The sequence below is a fragment of the Megascapheus bottae genome, chromosome 30 (assembly GCF_031878675.1).
Source record: "Megascapheus bottae isolate mThoBot1 chromosome 30, mThoBot2.hap1, whole genome shotgun sequence".
NCBI classification, from domain to species: Eukaryota; Metazoa; Chordata; class Mammalia; order Rodentia; family Geomyidae; genus Megascapheus; species Megascapheus bottae.
In genome coordinates this window covers 2840068-2846067 of record NC_143538.1, presented here as the reverse complement: position 1 = coordinate 2846067, position 6000 = coordinate 2840068, and positions in this window count along the sequence as shown.

Here is a 6000-nt window from a genome sequence, read left to right as displayed (position 1 = left end):
TCACTGTGAGATTATAGATTTATTTGAATGAAATGTAACATTGGAAAGACTTGTCTATTGCTTTCTGTGCAAATTCAGTATTGGGGTGGGGGTTGGGGATAGGAAGTGGAGGGGCCACTAAGGTTCTGTGAATGTTTCCGTCATGTACTTTCTTCCAGAAGCCTGCAGAGAATGGAAGTGTCTTCTTTACTGCCCTTTCCTGGCATGTCCATCTTACTGTCACTACATTGCAACTGGAGTTTGATTTGGATCTGGTTTGATTTGGATCTGTGCAATAGGTGGGTCTGAGGAACCAGACGTCCCCCTCCCCATGCCCCGGGAACGTCCACGCTCAGCCCCCCATGCTGCTGCCCGTGAGGCTTCCCCATCCACGTTCTTTCTGAACATAGTTCTTCAAGTAGCAGAGGACAGGGACAGCAGAAAGGGCGAGCAGAGGCACCTACCCACCCACCCCCACCCCAGCTCAGCCAGACCCCCCTGAGAGGAAGATGCTGCTGAAGGAGGTTCGAGGCACTAAATGCTCCACCTTTGCCTTTGCAGAGCTCTGGGGGTCATTATCTTAAAAAGGTAAGCTGAGGTGTGTGCTTGTCTTTTGTAATATCAAGAATATGTGATGAAAACCCAAGACCGGCCCGCAGGGGGATCGGCAACACCCCGGAAGCAGTCGGTGTGGGTTCTACATTGACGAGACTGCCCAGACCACCACGGTGGGCAGAGTCTCTGCATCATCCTTAGGCCTTACCACATGCTTACTTTTCTCCAGGGTGAGCTCTCTGTGTTTATGGGTTTGGGATTTTTTTGGGGGGGAGGGGAGGGTGTAATGAAAAATTGAATGCTGGAATTCCTGGGGGCATATAGTTTAAAGAGCACTTCAGCTGCCAAGAGAGCCACATTGCCCAGAAATCATCTTTTGCCCAAAGAACATGCTCAGTATTTAGGGAATCCCCTCCCATGAACCCCTACTTTCATTATCTCAGGGCTTTGGTACCTGGATACTGCCACAGAATAGGGGTGGGTGTAGGGGGGGGACCTATTTTTAAAGTAACTTCAAGGTTTGTTTTTTTTTAATTAAAAAAGGAAAACTATTCTGTATTGCACCTTTTCACAATTTAATACGTTTTCTTACATTTTTCTGTGATTTTTGAAGCTTAAGCCATTGTGCGTCTCGTATCCTAGTAAGCTGCTCAGCAGCTCCGGGTGTGGGAGGGTGTGGGACTGGGGTGTCCCTGTTCCTGGCTTGGCTTGCTGAAGGGCCCGGAGGACTGCTGGACTGCGCTCTGAACACACCTGTTTGGCCTTTACTGTAGTTGATGCTGTAAAGTCTATGGCTTTTTTAAAAAAAGAAAAGAAAAAAAATGACAGTTTCGTGTTTTTATTTAGTATTGGAAATCCAATACACTTTTCTAATCCAATCAAACTGGTCCGGTCCAACAGTTATTTTCCTTCAAATCACTTCCTGCTTCTTGGCCTCTAATTAACTGCCCTGTTGCCTCTGACAACTCTGAACCAGGAGTCTTAAGAGGAACCTGAAGGAGAGAGAATGGATGAGTCTCAAGATACCTGACCATCCACCTGCCCCTGTGCCCACTTGACTGGTACTACCCTGCAGAGCCTGGGCTACTCAAGGATAGCAGATGGCTCTAGAGAGGCTGCTTCTACCCTCACAGCATTTACACTGTCTGTAGCAGCCTGCAGCAGAGCCAGGACTCTGCCCTTGGGGTAGAGTCCCTTAAGGACCCTCCTGTCCCCGTGAATGGTTAGCACCCTGTTGGCGGCAAGTGAGATCACAGCATGTCTGACCACTCCGGCCTCTCCACACAGACAAGCAGACGCCTGCGGCTCCATCCCCAGGCTGCGCCCTCCACATCCCTAGGTGGAGCTCTTGGCACACTTTGCCGTCCTGGGTCTGTTGTCATTTGCTGCAGGCCTGTGGGCTCAGTAGCGATGGGAGAATTTCTCCCTTCTCAGGACTGTAGCTGATGTCTGCCTCTTGGATGAGTGGACAGTTCCAGGGACTCAGTCCCAAGGCTCCCCCCGACTCCTTTCCCAATCCTGGCAAGAACCTTCCCCCATCAGCATCTGTGCTGGCATCGTGGGGTGAACTTGAAAGATTTGCCTGTCCACCTGACAGTCCTGAGAAATGAAGGCACGGTGTTGAAGTCGGTTCTGTTGGTAGATCACCAGCCAGGGCGTGAAAGCAACAGGGACTGAATTTTGAGTCTCTATCTTGGGCGAAAGACAGGAAAAATTGTTCTTGACACAGCTCTGTGGATAAAGAGGAAGAAAGGCCTCTCCTGTACCCCTTGGCCCTCGGCTCTCTTCCTTTCAGCCACCATTTCTCGGGAAGAAGCACCCTCAGGGGAGATAGAAAACAAGAACAAATAAGCCAGCTGTGGATGCCTGTGGGGCATAGTTAGGACACAAACCAGCAGCAGCCACCACAGACCAAGGAGCCCCTCCCATTAGGTGCTGGACTCTGGAGGTGCTGAGGAAAAAGAGTGAGTATGGAAGGAGATACTTGCACTTCTGCATCCATTGTGTTGGAACAGAGGGCTGTAAGCCTACAGGACAATGTTGCCACTGACAGACCCTCTCCCTCAACCAGGAAACTTGATGGATCGATCGAGAACATGAAAGAGGACCTCAAGCGGACCTCAAAAAAATTTAGAGGGTGTTGCCTGCTGCACTTCAGAGAAAGAAGAATGTGCAACTTCCTGAAATAATTGGGCGGTGGGGGTGGGGGAGGAGAGGTGAAGGGGCAGCCTGTATCGTCAGATAGAGAATGTGGAAGGCGGCATGGGGAGAAGAGCCCCAGTGCGAAAACAGAACCCGGTTGCTAATAGTTTGCACTTCTGTGAGGCTAACTCCCCACCCCTACACCCCTAAGTCTTGTAGAATAGTTGTCCCAAGGCACAAGTGATACCCAGCCATAAACGGAACTCATCACTGGCTGCAGAAGTTTGGAGTCAGAAGCTCTTTCCAGAAGCCACAGAATCCACAGAAATCCATTCAGATTTGAAGAGACAACTGGTGTCTAGGTTGTCACAGTACATTTCCATTCGCTCCCAGAGCCCTCAACACCCCATTGCCTTGTTCCTGGATCCCTGCCTGGTTAATGGTTCTACCCTCCCAAAAAGGGAATCTGGGAATCATTCTAGACTTCCCTCAATACCACAGCACACTGATCAGCAAACTGTCTCAGCTCTACCACTCAAATGTCCCTCCCAGCTGCATCGTTAGGCCAACTCAGGGACTCCATCTTATATGGCGTTGATTCTACACATAGCTGTCCAGGTCTCTCATTAGCTCCTAAGCCTTGCCCCTATAGAACAGTTGTCAGAGTGGCCTTGACAGCCTCTTCCCTTTAGTTTCCCATGAATCTCCCCTTTTGTCCCATTTGTGCTTATAGAATAGCCATGATGTCTGGCCTCTGTATGTCTCCTTAGTCTCAAGAGTTTCTCCCCATCCCCTCATACTGCCACTGTTTTTTTGTTGTTGTCATTGCTGCTATTTTTTGTTTCTCTTGGCTGATCCTGGGGCTTAAACTCAGGGCCTGGGCTCTGTCCCTGAGCCTCTCTGTGCTCAAGGTTGGCACACAACCACTTGAGTCACAGTGCTACTTCTGAGTCATTTATTGAGAGTAAGAGTCTTGTAGATTTTCCTGCTCAGGCTGGCTTCAAACTTCTATCCTCAGATCTCAGCCTCCTGAGTAGCTAGGATGACAGGCATGAGTCACCAGCACCCAGATTTCAACCAATGTCTTTTTTATGCTGGCAAATATCTCTTCATCTTTAAAGACCAGCCTGTCCCTAATCTGGTCCCTTGATCATTTTTAATTTCTCTTGAGTTCCTAAAGGAAAGGAACCATATTTGTGTTTGGACCTAGTCTTCACTAAACAAACCTGCCTGATGAAGATGAAAATTGAGGTTCAAGACTAATACTGGATTTCTAGTCATGTATACTAAGACTGAGCCCAGTCTTGGACCTGACATGAGGGATCTCTGTGCAGGGAGGAGAAAACTCCGAAGAACTGGGCTGCCGCCTGCTTGCTCACAGCCATCGGTCTGCCTGAAGAGGACTGGTCTCCTCCATCCCTGAATCAGACCTGTGATCTGCCTCCTGTCACTGGATTAGTTTTGGGGTGGCCCCAGCAGTCCAGTGCAAAGTCTGTGAGGGATGTGAGGCTGGCTGGCCTTCAGTGAAGGGAGCTAACCTGTGCTCTCTATCTCCAGATTTCTGAAATTGCTCACAGACAATGCTGGATGTGGCCAAGTTTGGCTTATCCTATCAGACCATAGCTTGGGTTCAGTCCTTTCATAAACTCAAAATGCAGGTCTTGCCCTGAGCAGTTAATACTTTTCTGAAAGAAGAAGGAGAGGGCAAGAGAGAGAAAAGAGTATCTTGAGGGCAAAACAAGTCAGGTTCCCACAGATAAAATTACCTGGAAGATAATCGAAGAACCTACATACAAACATTCTAGATGGATGCAGAGATGAAGTAGACCAGAACAGAATGGAGTCAGGCCAGCTTGATATGGACCATTATTATAAGAAGAATCATTTGGGGCCAATTTGGAAGTATTTTTCCCCCACAAAAATCTAGAAGTCATTCCTTGTTTCCAAACAAAGCTACCATCCACCATGGAACAAGCCAAGGAACCTGAATAAAATGACCTGGGATGCAAGATTTCCCACAAATCTGGATTTGTGTTGTTCAAATCTTGCATTTTCTTTCTGATCTTTAGTTCTATCCATCGTTAAACGTGATTGTTGTTTAATTCCATTTCTCCTTTTCAACATGTCAGGTTTACTTTGTGAATTTGGGGGATCTGCTGTTAGTGGTATGTATCTTTATAATTGTTCAGATTGTCCTTATGGATTGACCCTTTTATTGTTATTATAAAATGGCCTTTGTCTTGAGCAACAATTTTTTTTTTTTTTGCCTCTCCTTGGACTTTCTCAAGGTTAGAGCTCTACCACTTGAGCCTCAGCACCACTTCCGGCTTTTTTTTTCTATGTATGTGGTACCAAGTCTTTGTGCATGCTAGCTAGGCAAGCACTCTACCACTAGGTCAAACTCCCAGCCCTTGAGCAACAATTTCTTTCCTAGAGTCTGTGTTGATGTCACTGCAATTCTCTTTAGGCTAATGTTTGCTTGGTTTCACCTTACACATCCTTTTATTTTCATCATAGTTCTACTTTGAAAATTAAATTAGTTTTCTGTAGACAGTATTTTGTTGGATCATGGGTTTTTAAATTCCATTCTGAGCTGGGCACAATGGCTCACGCCTGTAATCCTAGCTACTCAGGAGGCTGAGATCTGAGGATTGTGGCCAAAGCCAGCCCAGGCAGTGAGACTCTTATCTCCAATTAACCACCAGAAAACCAGAAGTGGCACTGTGGCTCCAGGGGTAGGGCAGTAGCCTTGAGCTGAAGAGCTCAGGGACAACACCCAGGCCCATACAAGTTCCATAACCAAAAAACAACAACAAAAGACTCCATTCTGTTAACTTTAATCTGAGTGTTTAGCCCATTTACAGTTGATATAATTACTGACAAGGTAGGATTTATGTCCCTTTCACCATTGGCTTTCTATCTGTCTTCTTTGTAATCACTCTTGATATTACAGTTCCCTTCCTCCTTTCCTGGTACTAGAGATAGAACCTGGGGCCTTGAGTGTGTTAGTTAAATGCTTGAGCCATACCCCTAGCTCTCTGTCAGGTACCTCCTATACTAAATTAATAAGTTTTTTTTTTTGTTTGTCTGTTTGGTTTTGCCAGTCCTGGGCTTGGGCTCAGGGGCTGAGCACTGTCCTTGGACTTTCTCAAGGCTAGCACTCTACCACTTGAACACAGCACCACTCCTGGCTTTTTTCTATGTATATGGTACCAAAGAGTCAAACCTGGTCTCCCTGCATGCTAGGCAAGCATTCTACCACTAGACCAAACTCCTGGCATTAATAGGTATTTTCTAATGTGTCACTTTAATTCCTTTGCAAGA